The sequence below is a fragment of the Populus nigra genome, chromosome 1 (genome assembly GCF_951802175.1).
Source record: "Populus nigra chromosome 1, ddPopNigr1.1, whole genome shotgun sequence".
Lineage (NCBI taxonomy): Eukaryota > Viridiplantae > Streptophyta > Magnoliopsida > Malpighiales > Salicaceae > Populus > Populus nigra.
The window spans coordinates 6,981,940-7,006,262 of record NC_084852.1 but is presented as its reverse complement, the minus strand read 5'-3'; the positions used below and the strand labels follow the sequence as shown (position 1 = coordinate 7,006,262).

At 34.7% G+C, this 24,323-nt stretch overlaps 1 long non-coding RNA gene across 5 annotated transcripts in view; it reads right to left on the bottom strand.

Annotated features, from left to right (window-relative positions):
* Positions 1-24,323, bottom strand: part of LOC133687833 (uncharacterized) — a 45,479-nt gene that overhangs the window by 1,585 nt on the left and 19,571 nt on the right. Inside the window, exons 3-7 of one of the 5 annotated variants that reach the window (XR_009841049.1) lie at positions 8,827-8,919; positions 7,529-8,736; positions 7,334-7,433; positions 5,149-7,234; positions 3,822-4,059 (exon numbers count right to left, since the gene is read on the bottom strand). The exons of 1 other annotated variant lie outside the window; for it this stretch is intronic. This is a non-coding gene — a long non-coding RNA (uncharacterized LOC133687833). Of the gene's footprint in view, positions 1-2,160; positions 2,190-3,821; positions 4,060-5,148; positions 7,235-7,333; positions 7,434-7,528; positions 8,737-8,826; positions 8,920-24,323 lie in introns of those variants that run through there. 3 more of the 5 variants (XR_009841046.1, XR_009841048.1, XR_009841050.1) reach the window with 3 other exon arrangements.

Below are 24,323 nucleotides of genomic sequence, written 5' to 3'. Positions count from 1 at the left end.
CGTCGGCTTTCCTTTCATCAGTACTACCTAATTCCGTCGCTAACTTAGTCGGTAAAAAAAAACATTTATTGATGATTTTACAGACAAAAATTGCGCGCAAATAAAAAGTTTCCCGCTTGAAATATACCGACGGATTCATTCCATCGATGATTGTGTGAAAAACCGATGGAATAAGTCGTTGGTAACTTTGTCGGTGAGTGTGTGAAATATCGACCGAAGATATCCGTCTGTATATTCGTCGGTGATTGTGGCAGCTACTGTGAAATGCCGACGGATTAATTCTGTCTGTAAATTTATCGCTAAGATGTCAAATGTCGACGGATACAGTCCATCGGTAAAACCCCCTGTGATTATTTTTAAATATGTTTTTAAAAAATTATTTAGAATACATTAAAATTATACAAATTAATAGTAAAAAAACCAGTTATGAAAATAAAATTTTTATTAAACATCAAAAACAAAAAAATAAAGTTAAATAATATTCATTACAAATTGAATGTGTTTCAAAAAAATATTAAATTAACTATTAAAGTTAAATAATACTCATTACAAATTAACATAATGGTGGAGCTGGAGGAGGAGGAGGCTGGTTGTTATACTGCCAAAAAGGAGGAGGCGCACATGTATCACCACTCTGTGATGCCACGTTTATGACCATTTGGCGAAGGTGTTCATGATTCGCTTTGAGTTGTGTATACTCCGCCGATAGGCAGTCGTATTTTTTGGTGAGCTGAGTCGTGTGTTGCTATAAGGCCACGAATACCTTAGATTGGGTGCTCGATATTGATTGGGAGCTCCCAACGGTTGAGACACTACGGGCCGCTCGCAAGTTCTCAGCTATAGTGTTAGAGAGCTCGTACACCCGATTTTTATCGAGTCAACCGGACGATCCAACCTCCATCCACAAATCTGGATCGAAATCTGGATAGGTCGAAGGATCATCCCCATATCTCTCCCTGAACCAGCTATTATAGGTCTCCTGAAAATGAAAAAAGTAATCATCATATTCAATTCAATAAAAATAATAACTTGCGAAATAAAATGGTTGAACAAACATACCACAAAGTGTTGAGCATGGTTGTCAACGAATTGTTACGGCCCCTTTTAGCGGTCTTGACTCCGCACGTGCGTCTCAACAAACAACTCCATTGGGCTCGACTAACATTCAAGAGACATAGCCTATAATGAAAAAAATTAATTAACAACAAATTAATTTAACAATATATTTCATTTAAATTAATCTTACCATCCGTTTTGCATGTGCAATAAACAGAACAGAGCCGCCTGTGTGCGTTGTCACCGAGCCATGAATTGGCCGATTCCGGTTGCCAGCACCGGACTGTGAGCGTCGTGTGAACCGCTCAAACATCACGTGCTCAAGATACAGCGGCTATATATATCTGCCGGGATGTAATCGGTTTGAAATCCCTCCAAACCGCCATGTCGTTCCAGATTTAGAGACCTTTATCTCTTGCGGGTTTTTTTGCTTTTTTTTGTGCTTCGTACCAAAAATCATGCAACCTACTTCCATAGCCAGAAATTAGATTTGGAAACATAAATTTTTTTCTAAAAAAATCTTGTATTGATTTCGATGTTACGTAGTTGCCGCGTGATTTTCCCACACCTTCCTCACAACTTTGTCATGCGCCCTGTCCTAGGTAAATTTGTTCTGTGTATAAATAATTAGGTAAATAAAAATAATAATTTATTTACAATTATATTAATAAATTATTAGAAATAAGCTGGAAATTAGAAATTAACACCAACCTCAAATCTGTCAAACCATGCATCGATTTGAGGTATCCATTCAGGATGTCTGGATACCTGACTCCATTGAAATAATAGAATTTCCATCGACGATTTAAACGTCGATGATATTACTCAGGCAGCCTCAATGTTTGTGAACCTGAAAATAAATTAAATTAATGAAATATTGATTAGTTGTTCATAAATTATGTTATAATTAAAAAAAAACTAAAACCTTAACAACTTACATTGAAAGGTCATCCTTTTACTGTGCCTCGTACATGCGGGTGGATTGATTCCGCTACGAAGGCACACCGCCTCTGTGCTGTGAAACCGCGCAAGTGCCTCTTCTTAAAAAACACCTAAGGATATGTCATCCCCGCTGCTAGAAGAACTAGCTGCGCCATACGTGAGCGACAAGCTATGGATTTCGTTCTACGCATCTACATAATTTTATACGAATAATTATATCATTAAATTTGAATGTTAAAAAAAATTCAACATCACCTCCCCTATACTAAGACTACCCAAATCCACAAATTTGCAAATATTGACAATAGCCACAATCAATTGACCCCATCTATACTAATATTGTATATAACATAACATCTATACAAATAACAACCACACTAATTACAAGGTAAATTCAACATTAACAATTACAATTCAACAAATCATTCAATTGTTATGGAAATACAAACAATAAAATGTATTCAATAAATTAAAAAAAAAACTCTAGACTAACAATGAAAATTAATGGAAGTAATTAAACACAAATCATGCAATAATAGAGTAAAATTACTAATTATATCAACATATTCAATTACTAATTCTAAGGTAAATTAAACATTAACAATTACAATTCAACAAATTATTCAATTATTATGGAAATAAAATAATAAAATATATTCAATAAATTCAAAAAACAATTTAGACTAACAATTAAAATTAATGGAAATAATTAAACACAATGCAATAATAGAGTAAATTACTAATTATTCCAACATATTCAATTACTAATTCTAAGGTAAATTCAACATTAACAATTAAAATTCAACAAATTCTTCAATTATTATGGCAATACAACAGTAAAATATATTCAATAAATAAAAAAAAAATATAGACTTTAGGAATGAAATATACTTACCTTAATAATGTTTTTATTTCAAGAATTTATCTATATTATAAAAATACACCAAAACAAAAAACATAACAAAAATAACAATAGCTAAAACAAAAAACAAATAAAAATTAAAATATCAAAAGAAATGAAGAAGAGGAAGTATATACCTTTTAATTTGCTGAAGATTGAACCAAAGATTACAAGCCAAAAACACAAAAATATTGAAGGAAATGAAAGGGAAAAAATGAAATTGTGAAATGAAGCAGACGAAAAAATGAACTGAAAGGGTGGTCGCTAGGATAGCTTCACCGACAGAAATAAAAATTAATATTATTTTAAATTATTCCGTCGATGATGCTTCGAAAATCCATCGATAAATTTTGAATTTTGCACCATCGTTTTTAATTACCCTCCATATTTTTCACGGTCCGTCGACAACCTCACGCGGTCAAAGATGCATTTAATACATCGCCCTTTGGAATTCATACAGTTCGTCGATGATTTGGTTGGTAATATTGACCCGCTGACAACATACCGATGGATTGAAATTCGTCTGAACATTCGTCGGTGATTGTGGCATTTCTAGTAATTATTTTTCAACTCTCTTTGAAATGCCGACGAAGTTCGGGTCGTCGAAAAGTTTGTTGGTGATTGTGGCATTTCTAGTAATTATTTTTCAACTCTCTGTGAAATGCCGACAGATTGTGGGTTGCCGGCAATGTCATCGGTGATTGTGGCATTTCCAGTAATTATTTTTCAACTCTCTGTGAAATGCCGATGGATTTTGGGTCGTCGGCAAGTTCATCGGTGATTGTGGCATTTCCAGTAATTATTTTTCAATTCTCTATGAAATGTTGACGGACCTTAGTCCGTCGGTGATATTGTATTGTATAAGAAAAATTAAATTTGTATTGCCTATTTACCTTCCTGCAAACACTTAAACAATAACAACAGTGCTTAAACAATACATAAACTTATAAAATAAATATTTCATGTTACAAAATATATCATCCATAATATATATTACATGAAAAAAAATGTTTCACACAAGGCTAACAATTAGTCAGAATTTTCTTCTGCTTCATCATCAATTGAATAGTCATCACCTTCATTACAATCTTCAATATGGATATCATCATCTTCATCGACATTTGCTTGTCTGCTAGAGCTCAAAACAACATTCAACTCCTCTGCATCAACATCAACAAGACTATCATCGAAAATACGAAAATGTGAATTTTCTTCCAAGTCAATCGAAGGAGCAACTCGATATGGTTTGTCGCACGTGTGCGGCGTCACGACGAGAACATCCACCCTCAAAATTATCTAAAATGTATCTATCTGGAAAAATATGGGGAGACAAGGAATTCTTGTCTTTTATTAGTGGAAAAATGGAATGGGAGTCGCCACCTAGTATTTTGGTCACTAGGAACCCTAACTGGTCTCAGAGATCAGGTACGAGGACTGGTTGCGTAAAGGGAAGGTATTAGCACCCCAAAAACGCCCTACCTAAGGTAGGCTGCATTGTTTTATTGTCTGATAAAATCTAAGGTCTTGTCGTGTTGTCTAGTTGTTGGTCCGTCTATGGTTTAAGAAAAGTTCTCCTCGGTAAGAAGGTCCTTGTCTTATCGGGTAAAACCTAACCGTTGTAACGCCAACAAAAAAATTTAATATCCAGAATATGTCTTACGTATAAGGTCGTAATCCCAAATATTAAAATAAAAACAAAATAATTTTTTTTTGAAAATTTTAAAATATTGGCCAGTTCTTGTGACTTTAATAAACCGGTTATTAAAGTCAAAAATGCATGCTAAAACTTTTTTTTTTTATGAAGATGCAATATGATTTTTTTTTTATTTTTTAATTTTTTTAGAGAAACTTGGCCGTATGCATGAAAACAAAACATTTTATTTTTGTTTTGATGAAAACCGGGTATTTTAATGCCAGATTTGTATCTTTACAGTATAAAAATACAAATCAATATTGATCAAATTACAGTAAAACAATTCAGAAAATCATAGATTTTTTTGAATAATTTTTTCTAAAAGAAATTTTTTTTTCTTTTTTAGGCTTGGCCCCGCCCGGCCCAGCCCATGTGGCTGGGCTGGACCCAGCAGGCCTAGCCGGGTCACTGGCCCAAGCCAGTGACCCGACTGGCTTTTAAACGCAAGCGTGCGTGAACAATTCACGCATGCCTGCTACAGCCAGGATGTAATTAAATTTCACATGCACAGTGTTTATGTAATTATAAACGGAAGGAGAAGGAATGGAAAGCTTACCTGGTATCTAAAACAGATGAAGACGATGGCGATGAAACTGCTGCGCAGGATCGGCGGTGACTGGTTCTGGGGACGATGAAGACGATCAACGCTGGGTCTTTTTTCTTCTGGTTTTTCTCTGTTTTTTTTTATGATGAAGCCCCTGTATTCTCCGTCTTTCCCTTCCCTTTTCTTTATGTTTTTTCTCTCCTGTATTCCCCTTTCAGTGGTTCTTGGCGTGGCTGTTGGGATGAAGAAGATGATGAGCTGACGATGGCTTTGGCAGTGCTGGTACGGTTCTGATGGAGAATGGCAGTGGCTGCTGGGATGAAGAAGATGATGAGCTGACGATGGCGTTGGCAGTGCTGGTGCGGTTGTGATTGAGAATGGCAGCGGTTCTACCCCTGTTTTAAAACAAGCTCCTCCCTGTTTTCATATCTTTCCCGTCTTCTTCTTTCTCTGTTCCTTTCTGTATTTTTTTAATCTTTTCCCCTCCCCTTGTTTCCTCCTGTTCTTTTTCTTTCCCTCTCTATCTCGTCTTTTCTGTTTTCTCCCCCCTCTATTCTACTCTCCTCTCTGTTCTGCTCTCTGTCTCGGTGCTTTTCTCCTCTTTACGTTTCACCTTCTCTGTTTTCTTTCTCCTCTGTCTCGTTCCCTCCCCTCTGGTTTTCTTACTCTCCTCTGTCGTTCTCCTCCTCCTTTTGCTCCTCTGTTTCTCCTGCTTTTATAGGCCAGAGACCTTGTGCTGGTAACGGCCAGCTTGATAACGTTTGCAGAGGATGACAGCCGTGACATATGCCCCATAATTAAAACAAATTGGCGATGTTGCTGCTGTAATGTCTCACAGCTAGCTGCATGGAACCGTTACTAATGAAGAAGGGCCAGCTGCATGAAACCGTTGCTGGTGAAGAAAGCTTCAGTGAAACGGCACCGTTTGCCATCTTTAAATGATATCTCTGATTTGGGCCTTGGATGTTTTTACAATCTTGTAATCAAACCCCCGGATAAATTATAATTGGGTCCCTTGATCTTAGCGCTTTTTTGGTTTGGTCATTGGTTTAAGATTGTTTCAATTAAGTTCCTAATTGACCATCAAACTTCAATCATTATGTAATTAAGCCCCTAATTTGACCAAATCAACTCTTCAAAATTACAATTGGACCCCAAAACTTTAATTTCTTCCAATAAAAGCCTAAATTGACTTAAAAAATCAATTTTCTTGCAATCAAACCCTCCATAAATTCAATTAAACCTTGGATAAAATTTAATTGAGTCCATAAACATCTGATTTTGAACTTTTCTTTCTGAAATTGAATTTTCCTTGTCCCCAAGGCTCTCATCAGTAAAAAATATACTGTCAAAATTTCAATTCTTGTATTTTTGAATCTCCTCAATCAATTTCTATCCTTTTTCAGCATTCCAACATCCTTTTCTCACTCCTATTATTTTTGGATTTTTTTGAATATTTTTTTGATATATTTTTTTGTATTTTCTCATTTTTATTTTTTTTCATGTTTTATGGGGAACCCAAAAATGGGTAACAACATGGTTCAACCAACTCATTAACTTGAATGACTTCATCTCGCACACTTGTGTCTTCGTTCTCATCTTGAACAAGCTAGACACAACCCCTAAGTTTCGTTTTTAAAACGGACAACCAATCCACTCTTGATCGATCCTTTCTAAAGGAAAGGGTGTATGTGTAATAAACTTATTGACATTGCTTTGCGAAAACAAAGACATCGTTTACGTTGTGGAGTCTAGCTTTTGAGTTGATTTCGACCAGACCATAATGCGGATCAACTCTGATTCCTCTGTCAGTCGTGTCATACCAATAACATTTGAATAAAAATACTATATTCTGCTCGCTATGATATTGCAGTTCGACGACCTCTTCTAATCTAGCATAGTAGTCAACTTCTAACTCACTACTAGTCAATCCCTTAACACAAACACCGCTGTCGTATGTCTTTCTTCCATGCTCGTATTCTTCAGTATGGAACACATATCCATTGACAAAATACCCGTTATAGCACTTAACTTTTTTTTCAGGGCCCAGGCTTAGTGAAGACAATGACTTAGCAACACTCCTTCCCATTTGATAAACCTTGTATGTAATGTACATCAATGAACAATAAACAAGAATATCATAATGACTTGCATACAATAATTTTGCAAGTGAGAATGAGTCTGTGATAGTACTTACATGTGTTCTGAACCACGTGGCAAATTGTTCATCTTGTAATTGAAAGATCTGGGATTCGGTCAGCTGTGAGTTATTGGATAACAAATATTGTCGATATTGCCTGCAAGTGATAATGAGTGTATGATATTACAATATATAATTAACAGTATATTATTGACAAAGTTTAATTAGTATTACACATATATATATACTTACTAAATAAAAGGTCTCGGCTCATCACAGTTAAATAGAACATAATTGTGTGCTTGTTTAAACTCTATTTCTGACAAATATCTTCCTCTTACAATATTTTTAGGTATGGGTCATCCAGGATTGGAGAATATTGACAAGTTTTCATTGGAAGACACTTCACCACCATCATCATGTCGTGGAATACGATAGATTTTCGATCTCAGATGAGGTTTGAAATAATACGAGATAAATGTTGAGATCTCCTCAACAATATAGGCCTCACATATCGAGGCCTCAACATGCGCCTTGTTCTTAACCTTTTTCTTGAGATTGAAAAAGTATGTGCATTGAATTAATCAAATATTTTCAATTAAGAAAAACAAAGAAAATACTTTTATATATGAATTACATTGCAACTGTAATATCTAACCGTTTGAATGGGTACATCCATCTATACTGGACCGGTCCTCCAACTTTTGCCTCGAATGGTAGATGTATGGGGAGATGCTCTATTGAGTTAAAAAATGATGGAGGGAATATCATCTCAAGTTTGCATAGTGTCTCGATGATATTCATTTCAAGCCTCTCAATGTGATCAACATTCAACTTGGTGGAACATATATCTCTAAAGAAATGACTGATCTTCGTGAGTGCATCCCATATCTCCTTAGGCAACAAATCACGAAAAGCTAATGGGATGAGTGTTTGCATAAACACGTGGCAGTCATGACTCTTCATTCCATACAATCTGCATTCCTCCACATTAACCAGCCTTGATATGTTTGAGGCATGTCCATCCGGAAAACGCAGACTCTTAAGCCATTTGTAAACTAGTAGTTGTGCATTTTTCTCTAACACGAAGCTTGCTCTTGGTTTTGCTACCCATGACTCATCACAAACCAATTCTGCATTTTTACGGTTACATAACAAAGCTATGTCCAATCTAGCCTTGATGTTGTCTTTTGTCTTCCCCTTCACATCCATGACGGTGTTGAAAATATTCTCAAACAAGTTCTTTTCAACGTGCATGATGTCAAGGTTATGGTCGAGCAGATTGGTCTTCCAATAAGGAAGCTCCTAAAAGATACTTTGTTTTACCCAATTATAGGTCAAACCAAAACCAGGAAACTTTTGCTTACCTGATTGAAGACCAAACACAATGTCACCATACTCTGATACAACATCATGCAATTCTTCACTAGAAAGACGCGGGGATGCAACATCCTTTTCAACTGTGCCAATAAAGAAATCTTTTCTATTCTTTCTGTACCTGTGATTATATGGCAAGAAACGACGGTGACAGTAAAAAAAAGAAGATTTACCTCCGTTTGTTAGCGTGAATGCCTTGTTGTTTTCCATGCAGTATAGACATGCTAGTTTCCCATGTGTGCTCCAACTAAAAAGCATTCCATAAGCTGGAAAATCATTGATAGTGTACGTCAAAGTCGCTCTCATAAGGAAATTTTGTTTCCTCGATATGAGACTTGGTTTTTAAAAGGAAAAAAAGAAGAAGAGAGGTGTGCATTTATAAAATATTATTTTCAAAGTTAGTTTTAATAAGAATTGATTTGTAAATAATAAACTAAAAAGAAGTTAAGAACATGTATTGGATTCATTAAACTAAATTAATTTAATGTAATATGACCTTAGTTCATGGTATGTAGTTGCTAAAGCGCACAATATCTTATTCTTAATCTTTACTTCTAATATAATAGAACAGAATGAACAGTTAAAGTACATTGTAGTCTATAAAATTGTCACACTTTTTATTTATTTTATCCCTTTAGTTTTAGTTAAAGTTTGTTTTGGTGCTTTACTTTTTTCATATTTTTCATTTTGGTTCTTAAATTTTCATTACTTGGTCCATGTAGTTTTGGTTAAATTTCATTTTAGTCCTTTAATTTTTAATATTGGTCCCTAAAGCTTTTGGTATTTGTGTTCTTTTGATCAATCACATTAAGAAAAAACCCAATCTTGGCTTTATTGAGTTCGTCTTCATAAGAAGAGTTTGATATAGGTGATTTTGACTTTTAATCATGCTATAAAAATAAATCAAAATCTAGGAAGTTTTTTTTTTTGTTTAGATTGATTTTAAATTTTAGACTAATTAGAAGGTGTTTTGGGTTTGAAATACTATTATTAAGATTTCTACGATGTTTTTCTTTTGTCATATTTGTAAGTAAAAACATGTTGAAAATAGGATTTTAGGGGTTCCAAAACTTGAACCTTGATTTTCTGGTCATTAATGAGGACCAAAATTTGTTATAGTGGATGATGCATTTGTTCACTCTATTTAAAAAAAAAAATACTCTTGAGTGGACGACATATGATCTACTCATTTTATGGGAATGACCTTCAGGCCCAAGCATGTTTTGGCCAAATTTAGTTTTCAAATTGGGCAAACAATTTGGTGTTCGCCTAGTTCTTTTTGAAAACATATGAACATAAGTATAGTAAAGAAAATGAAAAGCATAAACAAGAGATTAAGAAAAATATAACATGAAATAAAACTTAAACATTAAAATACAAAGAGAGAAAGTGATCCTGATCTGAACACTAAGATGCCTAAATGCATGGCAAATGCCTCTTTTTATAGGACAAAATTCAAAACTATTTATATGATGAATAATTGTTGAGTGGGTGGCCACATCTTTACTTGGTGACAATCCCTATCTTCTTCTCTGAACAAAATGTCATTGTTAACATCAGAATTTGAACAGCTACTCGCTATGAAAGTTCTAGGAAACTATCTCAGCTTTGCAACAAAATAAGAATCGGCGTATTTGGACTTCTAGAACTTGAGATATGGGCTGAACACTGAACAGTGTCTGTGCTGCAGGACAGATTTCGACTTCTCCGTTGTTGCTACCATTTGAACTCGAAAATGACACTTTTAAATCTTGGACTCTGTGAAAGTTTTAGGCCTATGTGTTAGCTTTCTATACATTTAAATCAGACCTAAATCCAAGTTCTACAGCTCCAGTTATGATCTAATAACCGAATGGTGTTCCAGTTTGGACTCAACCAATATCTTTTTTCTAATTTTAGCCCTCTCATTGTCTTCTCAATTTCAGTAGTTAAACTCATCAATCAATCCTTTCATTTATGTGATAAGCTTGCATTTAAGACGAACATTTACCATAAATTAAAGGTATCTTATATTATTAAACATGTTATTATAAAACATGCTCTAGTTAAGGAGTTATTGATACTTCAAGTATAAAATGATGATATAAAACCTTGATAAAAATGCACTTTTAAGTACTAATCACACCCCCAACCAGCTTATTACTAGTCCCTAGTAATCAAATTGTTAAAATAGAAAAACAATTTGCAAGTTTCACAAAGCAAGACATTCATCATTCAACTTCTATTAATCTATCCAAACAAACAAACTCATTAAATTTATATATCTGCTTCATACTTCTTAAACAAGATATTAGTAAACCTTATTTTTATGTGTTCAATATATCAACACATAGTTATGGGGCTTTGCTTGGATGAAAACATAATTTTGTTCTAATCTTTTTCTAAGGTTAACTTCCTTAGGTTAGGATTATTATTATTATTATTATTATTTAATATATATATACATATAACTTAAAACACAATGCATCATTAACCCATGTAACGAGCTTTAGGCTAATGACTCCCAAACCAGTTGGTCTTAGGGCATTAGGTGTTGAGACATCCCTACAAGCTTAGTAACTCGGGTTATAGATACTGATACATAGATAGTGCAATATTTGATTCCCTTAAGCTTTTCTCATTAACCCATGTAACAAGCATTAGGCGAATAGCTCCCAAGTTAGTTGACTTTAGGGTATTAAGTGTTAAAACACCACTTCGGGCTTAATTGCTTAGGTTAGGGAGGCTACGAAACCAAACTTATCTATGTTTTTATTATCATCAATATTATCAATTTGTTTTTGTTTTTGTTTTTTTTTTCAAATTATATATTATCCATTTCTCTTAGTTGTTATCTTTAACAAAAGAACATAATTAATGTAATAATCCAATGTGCAACCCACAATCATATGTTAAAGTGTGTGTGTGAAAATGAAGGTTTAAGAATACTTGTTAAATGAGTATATGAGCAGAATCAAGTGATAACAATGCGAGAGTTTGTAAACCTGAATATTTCAAGAAGTGTTATGATAGATCTTGATAAGAATATTTACTAAGATGCGTCTCAAGAGTCAATAAAATTCCTTCTTACTTTGTCATCCTAATAACAATTTTGTCAAATGGTTTTAATAATAGCAAAAAACAATTAGTTTTTTTTTAATGTCAACTACTACCCTCTCTCCCCAACCAAAATGAGACATTGTCCTCAATGTCCTAAGCTAAAAAGATAGAGTATAGAAGACATCACTTGAAACAACGAACACTGACAAACCTGAAACACACTTAAACAAATATAAAAAATAACAAAACAAAATAATATGCTATTAATAAAACCAAAAGACACAAGGTTTCACAAACGAAGGCTCAAATTCAATCTAAGCTTTTTAGGGCTTTCCATAGTTGACCAATTTATGCGACTCGTGGAGGGATCAATTATAGGGATGAAATACTGTGGTTGATTAATCAATTGTTTAGTAGTAGCAGTAGAGATTATGAATTGTCGTGCCGGATATGTTAGAAATTTATGTTCCATAGCATGATCAAGAAAAGACAACAAATTATCATAAAAACCATTAACATTTAACAAACATATAGGTTTATAGTGAATGTGAAGTTGGGCCCAAGAGAAAATATGAAATATCTCTTCTAATATGCCCAAGCCACCTGGTAAGGCAATGAAGGCATCAGCGTGTTTAAACATTGTATTCAAGCGTTTAGACATTGCGAAGACTTGTAGTTCCTCTCCAATTGTTTTTCCAATGATGTCCCTTTTGGCTAAAGCTTTGGGGACGACCCCCAAAACTTGACTGCCTCCTAAAAATACAACTATTGACACACCCCTCATTAACCTAAGGCTGCCTCCCCCATACACTAAATGAATCTTTCTCTCAACTAGTACCTGACTAAGATGATATGCTGATTCTAAAAACTATTTTTCTTTCCTAGGACTAGATCCACTAAAAACACAAATATTTCTTATTTGATGACATGAGGAACCTGCCATTTCTACACACTTCTATATATGTTACATGTATGGGTTGAGTAGAAATCAAGGGAAGGAAGAGAAGATTTTATAGATGAGAAATTGAAAATGCAATCATACCACCTATATGTAGGCCAGCTAGAGTCTCTCTCTCTCTCTCTCACACAAACACACACACACACACACACACACACTCTCTCTCTCTTTATTTTTTGTCGAAACATGTGTATGTACAAGTAGTTGTGATTGTGGGTCACATCTTACCTTGGTTTTACGCCTAAGAACGACTTAAATGCTCTCTATAGGTTGGGGATAAATTTCCCATCCAGTTTTTTTAAAAACTAACAAACAGGGTCTTTTTTAGTCAGATTTCCAAGACTAAGTTGATCATGTTCTTTATGAAAATGGGGCCATAAATCATGAATTGCACAAGCACATCTCTACCAGGATATGTCTCAAAAGTCAATAGAAGATTATCCAAAGATTCCTTATGTTTTGAAATAAATCCTGACTTTTGACAATTTTCACAAGCTTTGCAGAACACATGTATGTCTTTGAACATGGTGGGCCAATAGAATCCATATAGTAAGATTTTTACAGTCGTCTTTTTTGACGAGAAATGACCCCCACATGCCTTCGAATGATAAAAGTTTATCACATTACTTACCTCATTGTTAGGAATGCATCTTTGAAATATTTGATCAGGACAATATTTGAATAAGTAAGGGTCATCCCAATAAAAGTTCTTCACGTTGCTCAAAAACTTTCTTTTGCCTTGGGTATCCAAATGAGCTAGCAAAAATCTTGAAGCAAGAAAATTGTCAATATTAGCAGGCCAAGATATCGAAGCAATAGAAAGTGAAGATTGATCAGGAAAGTATTCCTCAATTACTGTGATCTTAGATGTCAAATCTATTGTCAATTTTGACAAATGATCCGCAACAACATTTTCGGTGCCTTTTTCATCCTCGATTCCTTCTTGTTTCAAAGTTTTAAATATTTCAGAATCATGATTGACTTCCTTTTGTTTGGTCAGAGCATGAGGAAATGGAAGTACTGGTGGGGAATCAATCTTTTCTTTGTAATATTCAGATTTAACCCCTTCCTTACCCTTAGAGATTAACTCATCATCTTTCTCATAAGGTTTAAGAATGAGTTTTTCAATAACTTTACCACTATGGAGAGTAATGACTATTGGACTTGATCCATGTGTTGGCTTCTGAAGCTACTTGCACATGAATTGTATTGCCCTTTGGGATTTTGTTGTAGTTGAGATGAGAACTTACCTTTCTCTTGAAAACTAAGAGCTGATGTGAATTTTGCAAGAGTATCTTTAAAATCTGTCATGGTTTGAGCAAGTTAAGTGTTGATTGTCTCTTGCTTTTCAATGAATGCATGCAGTGTTTCCTTAAGATTTCTTCTAGGAGGGGGAGCATAATGAGGTACAAATCCATGAGAATTTTGAAAATTATGGTGTGCTTGAAATGGTGGTTGTGAAGTTTATGCATTATTGTTACTACTCTTCCAACTAAAATTTGGATGATCTCTCAAACCAGGGTTGTATGTTTGCGAGTATGAATTCTAATTTGGCCTTTGGAAACTGTTTAAAGCATTGGTTTATTCATGGAGACATTCCTTGAAAGAAGGCAAAGTTAGACAATCATTGGTTGCATGTTCATTTGTTTCACAGATTTGACACACATGTCTTGAACAAATTTTAATTGACCACTCTTTTTAAATTCAAGTGCATCGACTTTTCTAGCTAAAGATGCAAATTTGGCTTGGAGGTCATGATCTTCTCTAAGGTTGTACATACATCCAATAGATGTATGAGGTTGAGTTTTACCTGGTACCTCATAAGTACCTATAGTATCCTAATTTTAAGCATTTTTAGTTAACGAGTTTAGGTACTCCATTGTTTCATTAAAGTCTTTATCTTTAAAAGTTCAATTGCACATTAATTCCACCATTTGCCTATTTTTAGGTGTTAACCCTTCATAAAAATATAAGACCAATCTACATGTTTCAAAACCATGATGAGGATAGGTATTAAGCAAGTCTTTATACCTATCCTAACAAATTTAAAATGTTTCTCCTGGCTTTTGAGTGAATGTAGTGATTTGTCTTTTGAAAGAGTTTGTTCTATGAAAAGGGAAAAACTTTTTTAAAATTGTTGTTGCATTTCATCCCAAGCACGAATGGATCCTGACCTAAGATTTTGCAGCCATGTTTTAGCTTTATCTTTTAATGAAAAAGGAAAAAACTTTAATCTAATGGTGTTCATACTACAATTTAAGTCATTAAAAGTGTTACAAACTTCTTCAAATTCTCACAAATGCAAGTATGGATTTTCTAGATCTAAGCCATAAAAAGAAGGTAAAAATTGAATAATGTCTGGCTTAAAATTGAAATGAGATGCATCAGGAGGGAAAACTATATATGATGGTGCACTTGTTCTTGTTGGATTCAAGTGGTCTCTTAGTGTTCTAACTCGATTATTCTCAATATGAAGTGATTGATTATCCTCTTCGGCCATGTTTTCTAAAAATGATGAGGATTTCCTAGAAAGTCTACCACTTAATATACGTGACCAAACTCTCATGGACTTGTAGGAAGACAAAAAAAACGAAGAAGAAAACAAAAGAAAAAAAAACAAAAGTTAGATAAAAGAAAAGTGAAAAGTTAAAAGAGAAAATAAAATAAATATTATAATTTATACAGGAATATACCTCCCTGACATCGGCGCTAAAAACTTGACACTATCAACAGATTGATGTCTTATCCCAAGTGTAGGAGTGTCGAAGTAATAAATAACTCGGTAAGACTAGGGTCGAACCACAAGGTGGTGAACTATATAAAATTATAAACAATAAATGAAAAGGAGTTGAAGAGAACTTTTGAAATGTGGTATTGATGTAAGGATTAAACAAGGATAAAATAATTGTCAAGGTTAGAGGATCCACTAATGGTATTTCAAACAAGTATAGTATAAACTCTTTTTATTACTTGACTGGAAACCACACACAAAGGAGGTTCCAATCAGATTATAAATTGTTAACATGATTACATTAGTTATCTTATTCGAGCAATGATAATACTTGTAAATATTATAAGGTATTGGTGGTGATAACTTATGTTAACAACAAATCAAGTTCCTTTCATAGCTCAAGTGTCGGTTATTCCATATAGTTGGTTATGAAAGTGTCAAGTATTTGTTGTACCAAGGGTTGTACAAAACAAATCTAGATTAACCATTTAATAAGCAAGGTATTAAAAGTGAGTAAGATAACAAATACAAAATATGTTAGTATCAAACATTAAAGTCCATGTTGAGTTTACACTATACTTATTCTTACACCATTAGTGTAGCCTTTTCACCTTGATAAAATAAACTTAGCTAAACATAATGAAGAAGAGAAACATAAATAAACAACATAAGAATATAAGTATAGTAAAGAAAATGAAAAGCATAAACAAGAGATTAAGAAAATATAACATGAAATAAAACATAAACATTAAAATACAAAGAGAGAGAGTGATCTTGATCTGAACACCAAAATGCCTAAATGTATGGCAAATGCCTCCTTTTATAGGCCAATATTCGGAACTATTGATTTGATGACTAATTGTTGAGTGGGTTGCCACATCTTGACTTGGTGACAATCCTTATCTTCTTATTTGAACAAAACATCATTGCTAACATCAGAATTTGAACAGATAGTCTTCATGAAAGTTCTGGGAAACTGTCTCAGATTTCCAACAAAACAAGAATCGGGGCATTTGGACTTTTAAAACTCAAGATATGGGCTGAACACTGAAAGTGTCTAGGCTGCAGGTCAGATTCCGATTTCTTTGTTGTTGCTACCATTTGAACTCGAAAATAGCACTTTTAAATCTTGGACTCCGCATGAAAAGTGTCTTAGCTTTCCATACATATAAACCAGACCTAAATTCAAGCTCTACAGCTCCAGTTATGATCTAATAACCGAATGGTGTTCCGGTTTGGACTGAACTGATATCTTTTTAAACACCATTTGGTTATTGGATCATAACTGGAGCTGTAGAACTTGGATTTAGGTCTCGTTTAAATGTCTGGAAAGCTAAGACATAGGGCTAAGACTTTCATGAAGAGTCCAAGATTTAAAAGTGCCATTTTCGAGTTCAAATGGTAGCAACAATGGAGAAGTCAAAATCTGTCTTGCAGCCTGGACATTGTTCAGTGTCTAGCCTATATCTCGAGTTCTAGAAGTCAAAATGCCCAAATTCTTTTTATTTTGGAAATCAAAGACAATTTCCCAGAACTTTTATTTAGACTATCTGTTCAAATTCTGATGTTAACAATGACATTTTGTTCAGACAAAAAGATAAGGATTGTCATCAAGTCAAGATGTGGCCACCCACTCAACAATTAGTCATCAAATCAATGGTTCTGAATTTTAGCCTATAAAAGGAGGCATTTGCCATGTACTTAGACATCTTGGTTTTCAAATCAAGATCATGTTCTTGCTCTCTTTTTTTATATTTTTGTAATGCTTAAGTTTTGCTTTTATTAATCTCTTGTTTATGCCTTTCATTTTCTTTACTATACTTATATAATTATATTCACATCTTGTTTATTTAAAATTCTCTTCTTTATAATGTTTAACTAAGTTTAATATATCAAGGTGAAAAGGTTTCACTAATGGTGTTAGGATATGTATAATATAAACTCGATATGGACTTCAATGCTTACATCCAAGAAAGTTTGCTATTAACATATTTTATAATTTTTATCTTATTAATTCTTAATACCTTACTTGTTAAATGCTTAATCTAGATTTGTGTTATATAACACTTGGTACAATAAATGATTGATCCTTCATATCCAACTGTATGGTATAATCGATGTTGATACACGACGTCGGGCGACGGCTCCCATTTTTTTGTTTATTTAACAAAAAGGGTTTTTTCTCAATTGGGGGAAATAAAGATTTTATTGGAGTCGCCATCTAGTAATTTGAGGGAACTAGAAATCCCAAATTAGACACTGGTCCCAGAGATTTGGGTATGTGGTTAGTTATGATTAAAGGAAGGTAGACACTACCTTTAAAACATCCTTTCAATAGAAAGGTTACCCTTACTTGTGTGTTTTTTATTTGATTCAAATGCTATTATATTTGGGCTTATTGGTAATTTGTTTTTTTAAAATGGTTAACGTCTGTCCCTAAAATAGGAGACGCGTTAAAATGACATCAGTCCCTAAAAATTAGGAGACTCGTCTAAAAAATGACGTTTTAACCCTAAAAAGGACAATTACGTCTGGGCTACCAAAAGAAATAATGGAGATAATCCATATTTGGTATTTAAATTTTTTACATCGGTCCTTTTCTAAAAAAGAGACGTGTCGACTTTGGTTTTTTGTGTTTTTTACGACATGCAAGAAAATTTACAAGCATTTGTATATACAAAAAATATCAAAAATAAAATCAGAAACCCCAAAAAATTACCTGAGTGTCACTGTATAGGCAAAATTACTGTTGGCGGCGACAAGATTTTCCGGCGAGATTTATGTCCAACCGATGGTCGATCCTGGTAGATCTGATGTCGAGGATTCTGACGGTGGTGGTCTTGACGGTCGCTGATGGCTGATGAGTGAGAATCGAGGACTTGAAGCTTCGCTGGTCGGCCACGATCGCGGCCAGATGAGGCGGAGAAAATGCTGAAAAAGGCCGGTGTTTTGCTTTGTAGGAGGTTGGTGACCTTTCTATGGTGGTTTGGCGACTTGAGACGGCCAGAGATGGGAGATCGGAGAAGAGAGAGAGAGTCGCCGACGAGAGGAGAAAGAGGCTCTGGGTTATACTACGGTGTGAACGCTAGCACGGTACACCGGTGCAGCTGAAGCCTGTGATCCATTGGATCTCTGATGAAAAAATCGTGCGGTTGTGATTGGCTTGAGCTGCAGGTTGATCGGACGGTCCAGATGAGCAGATTTTTGATCTGGTGTGACGCGGTGTACCGAGAGCTGGGTACACCGGGTGACGTGGCGCCACTGGGATCTAAGGGCAAATTGTTAAGGGCTGAGATGAATATAGGTTTTAATTGGGTGTGGTAAGCCCTATTGTATCTTATTAAATCAACGATTCAGATCTAAACACTATTAGATCTAACGGTTATGATATATTTGGTATTTTTCATATTGTTTTCAATAAAAATTAATATCTTACTGTCGCGAAAAAAAACTTAAAAAAACCTGAATAGTGATATAGGATCTACTCTCTTTTCTTCTTCTTTTTCTCTCTTTCTCTTTTTTTTCTTCCTTCTTTTTTCCTCTCTCCCCCTCTGGCGAACTATCACTGGCTATTTATAGCCACTGATAGGGGACATAAATCTAATGCAGCTGGCATGAATCTGCTTTAAAGAAAAATTTCATCGTCGCAGCTTCTCCGCCTACTATCGGCGCCTAGTATGACAAATTTTGACCGTCATTTTCGGTCAAAATTGAGTCCACCGAGTCAATACGGGTCAAACCATGTCGACCAGGGTAAAAAATTAGTTTCAGGCCGTTTCGGGTCAAAATCATCATATTTGGTCAAAACCGAGTCCACCGAGTCAATACGGGTCCAACCATGTCGACCAGGGTAAAAAATGAGTTTCAGGTCATTTTGGGTCAAAACTGTTATTTTCGGTCATTAAAATTGATATTTAGCGGTTGAAACGGGGTTTTTCTAATACTGATTTGAGTTTTTAATTTTACCTATATAAATATTTATTATTATATATAATAAAACAAAACTAATAATACAAAATTTATCATACTAGGCGCCAATAGTAGGTGGAGAAGCTGCGACGATGAAATTTTTCTTTAAAGCAGATTCATGCCAGCTGCATTAGATTTATGTCCCCTGTCATTGGCTATAAATAGCCAGTGATAGTTCGCCAGGGAGGAGGAGAAGAAGGAAGAGAAAGAAAAGAATTGCAAACACTATTCACGTTTTTTTACTATTTCTTCATGCGAGTAAGATATTGATTTAAAAAAAAAACAATATGAAAATACCAAATATATCATAACCGTTAGATCTAATAGTGTTTAGATCTGAATCGTTGATTTAATAGGAAACAATAGGGCTTATCACACTAGATTAAAACCCAAATCCATCTCAGTCCTTAAAACAATTTGCCCTTAGATCTAGTGGCGCCACGTCACCCGGTGTACCAAGCTCTCGGTACACCGTGTCACACCAGATCAAAACTCTGCTCTTCTAGACCGTCCGATCAACCTGCAGCTTGAGCCAATCACAGCCGCACGATCTTTTCATCAGAGATCCAACGGATCACAGGCTTTAGCTGCACCGGTGTACCGTGCTAGCGTTCACACCGTAGTATAACCCCGAGCCTCTCTCTCCTCTCGCCGGGGACTCTCTGTCTCTCATCCGATCTCCCATCTCCGTCTGTCTCAAGCTGCCAAACCACCACAGAAAAGGTCGCCAACCTCCTACAAAGCAAAACACCGGCCTTTTTCAGCGTTTTCTCCGCCTCATCTGGCTGCGATCGTCGCCGGCCAGCGAAGCTTCAAGTCATCGACTCTCACTCATCCGCCATCAGCGACTGTCAAGACCACCACCGTTAGAATCCTCGACATCATATCTACTAGGATCGACCATCGGTTGGACAGAAATCTCGCCGGAAAATCTCGCCGCCGCCAATAGTAACCGCGTGTGAGCCACACGCGCCTCCAGTGACATTTTAATAAATTTTGGAGAAATTTAAGGGTATTTCAGTATTTTGCCTATACAGTGGCACTCAGGTAATTTTTTGGGGTTCCTAATTTTATTTTTGATATTTTTTGTATATACAAATGCTTGTAAATGTTCTTGCATGTCGTAAAAAACACAAAAAACCAAAGTCGACACGTCTCTTTTTTAGAAAAGGACCGATGTCAAAAATTTAAATACCAAATATGGATTATGTCCATTATTTCTTTTGGTAGCCCAGACGTAATTGTCCTTTTTAGGGTTAAAACGTCATTTTTTAGACGAGTCTCCTAATTTTTAGGGACTGATGTCATTTTAACGCGTCTCCTATTTTAGGGACCGACGTTAACCATTTTAAAAAAACAAATTACCAATAAGCCCAAATATAATAGCATTTGAATCAAATAAAAAACACACAAGTAAGGGTAACCTTTCTATTGAAAGGATGTTTTAAAGGTGGTGTCTACCTTCCCTTAATCATAACTAACCCCGTACACGAATCTCTGGGACCAGTATCTAATTTGGAATTTCTAGTTCCCTCAAATTACTAGATGACAACTCCAATAAAATCTTTATTTCCCCCAATTGAGAAAAAACCATTTTTGTTAAATAAACAAAAAAGTGGGAGCCGTTGCCCGACGTCGTGTATCGACAATCGACACCTATGCTATGAAAGGAACTTGATTTGTTGTTAACATAAGTTAATATCATGAATTCCTGACAATATTTAAAAGTATTGGTGTTACTTAAATAAGATAACTAATATGATCATGTTAATAATTTATAATGAGCTATTAATGACAAATCATTCGATTGGAACCTTCTTTGTGTGTGGTTTCCAGTTGAGTAATAAAAAGAATTTATATTATACTTATTTGAAATACCATTAGTGGATCCTTTAACCTTGACATTTGTTTTTATTATTGTTTAATCCTCACATTAATCTCACACCTCAAAATTCTCTTTAACTTATTATTATTATTATTATTATTATTATTATTATTATTATTATTATTATTATTATTTATAATTTATATAGTTAACCTACCTGTGATTCGACTCCGCTCTTACCGGGTTATTTATTACTTTAACACTCCTCACGTAGGAGAGGACATCAATCTTTTGGTCGTGTCAAGTTTTTGGCGCCGTTGCTGGGGAGGTAAATTCTTGTATAAATTATAATATTTATTTTATTTTCACTCTTCACTTTTCTTTTATCTAACTTTTGTTTCTTTTGTTTTGTTCTGTTTTTGTTTCTTTTTCTTTTCTTTTCTTCCTTTTATTCTCTTCCTACACATACATGAGAGTTTGGTCACGCACATTAAGTGGTAGACTTTCAAGGAAATCCTCATCATTTTTAGAAAACATGACCGAAGAGGATAATCACTCGCTTCATAATGAGAATAATCGAGTTATAGCACTTAGAGACCACATGAATCCTACAAGAACAAGTGCACCATCATGTATAATTTTCCCTCCTGATGCATCTCACTTCAGTTTTAAGCCAAACATTATTCAACTTTTACCTACTTTTCATGGTTTAGATCTAGAAAATTCATACTTGCATTTGAGAGAATTTGAAGAAGTTTGTAACACTTATAATAACTTAAATTGTAGCATGAACACCATCAGATTAAAGCTTTTTTCTTTTTCTTTAAAAGATAAAGCTAAAACATAGCTATTAATTTGAGACCAGGATCCATTCGTACTTGGGATGAAATGCAACAACAGTTTTTAAATAAGTTTTTCCCTTTTCATAGAACAAACTCTTTCAAAAGACAAATCACCACAACCACTCAAAAGCCAGGAGAAATATCTTACCAGTGTTAGGATAGGTATAAAGACTTGCTTAATACTTGTCCTCATCATGGTTTTGAAACATGGAGATTGGTTTCACACTTTTATGAAGGGTTAACACCTAAAGATAGGCAAATGGTGGAATTGATGTGCAATGGAACTTTTGAAGATAAAGACCCTGATGAAGCAATGGAGTACCTAGACTCGTTAGCTGAAAATGCTCAAAATTGAGACACTATAGGTATTTATGAGGCACCGGGTAAAACTCAACCTTATACATCTAGTGGAGGTATGTACAACCTTAAGGAAGATCATGACCTCTAATCCAAATTTACATCTTTAGCTAGAAAAGTCGAGGCACTAGAATGGAAAAGGAGTGGTCAATTGAAATCTGTTCAAAAAATTATAAGTCAAATCTTTGAAATTAATGAACACTCAACCAATGATTGTCCAACTTTGTCTTCTTTCAAGGAATGTCTCATGAACAAGCCAATGCTTTAAATAGTTTCCAAAGGTCAAATCAGAATCCATACTCACAAACGTATAACCTTGGTTGGAGAAATCACCCAAATTTCAGTTGGAAGAGTGGTAACAATAATACACAAACTTCATAGCCACCATTTCAAGCACACCATAATTTTCAAAATTCTCATGGATTTGTACCTCCTTATGCTCCCCCTCCTAGAAGAAATCTTAAGGAAAAACTGCATGCATTCATTGAAAAGCAAGAGACAATCAACACTTAACTTGCTCAAACCATGACAGATTTTAAAGATACTCTTGCAAAATTCACATCAGCTCTCAGTTTTCAAAAGAAAGGTAAGTTTTCATCTCAACCACAACAAAATCCTAAAGGGCAATATAATTCAAGTGCAAGTAGCTTCGAAAACCAACACATGGATCAAGTCCAATCAGTCATTACTCTCCATAATGGTAAGGTTATTGAAAAACTCATTCTTGAACCTTGTGAGAAAGATGATGAGTCAATCTCTCTCAACTCATCTAACCAGATTGTGAAAAGAAATGCCTCAACCTCATTAATGATGTCGCTTTTATCACCCATACTCATGTGGTGCAGTGCACATTGACTTCAAATCAGATGGTTCCACGGTCAGTCTAGGTGGGTGCGGTGCATTCTTCCAACATTCATTCAAAAGTAATCATGTGATAACATCTTTCAATAGTCATAGCCATATTGGAGATGATAAACCAAGATGAAGATATGAAGATGTCTTTCAGGTACATCCTTGTTCTCAATTGTTGTCGGGGTTCACTGCATCATAAACTATTCTTGAACATCATTGCCCGTGATTGATCTGAATGTGCTCATTCATTGATTATCTTTCTTTGAACCATATTGTCCTCAGTTCATTGATTCATCATTTGATCATCTTTACCCCCCAGCTGATTTAAATACTGTTTGTTTTCCTTCTCGAAGGTCCATTGTATTGCCCCCAGGAGTGTTGAGGACAATTGATGTCATTTCTGTCAGGAATCTGAGAACTCGGTCGATGTTTCTCCTATTTGAAAATCTTTCTTATTTTGGAATCAAATCTCACATTTCAAAGATCATGTCAATTCAAGTCTGATTGTTGAAATGAAATCAAAGATATGTCAATTTTTGAAAGTATTTTTGGAAATCAAGCTTTGTTGGTCAAAGATCCAACACACGCTATTCAATGTAATGTAGTCCTTTGATTGTCTTGTACTTTTGAGAGAGAGAAAAATTGACTCGTTGTAAGATTAAAACGGCTTTTTCCATGATTATTTGTATCCATTTTAACTCTAATTTTGGGTATATCTTTTGATTGTTTGTGATAAGGTGACCTTTTATGAATTTCAAGAAAAACAAGGTACCCGAGTCAAAACTTGAGGCTTAATCAAGAAAGATTGTTTCTTTTTCTTAGCACCAATTTTATCAACATGCATAATAATCAGTAGCTTGATTCATGAAGTCACGACCTGTATGAAACAATTCTTCAAGTTTTGAGATCGCCATTTATCGGTTCAGATTGCTTACTTGATTAAAAAGGACTTTCTAAAGCACGTAATGTAGGCTATGGTTCATGGCTATGAAAGAAAGGAATTTCACAAGCTCAAAAGGTGTTTGAGGGTTTCAAGAACCTAGGATCACCATCAATTACTCAACAATCTCTTTTCCTCACGTTGTCTTTATAGAGAC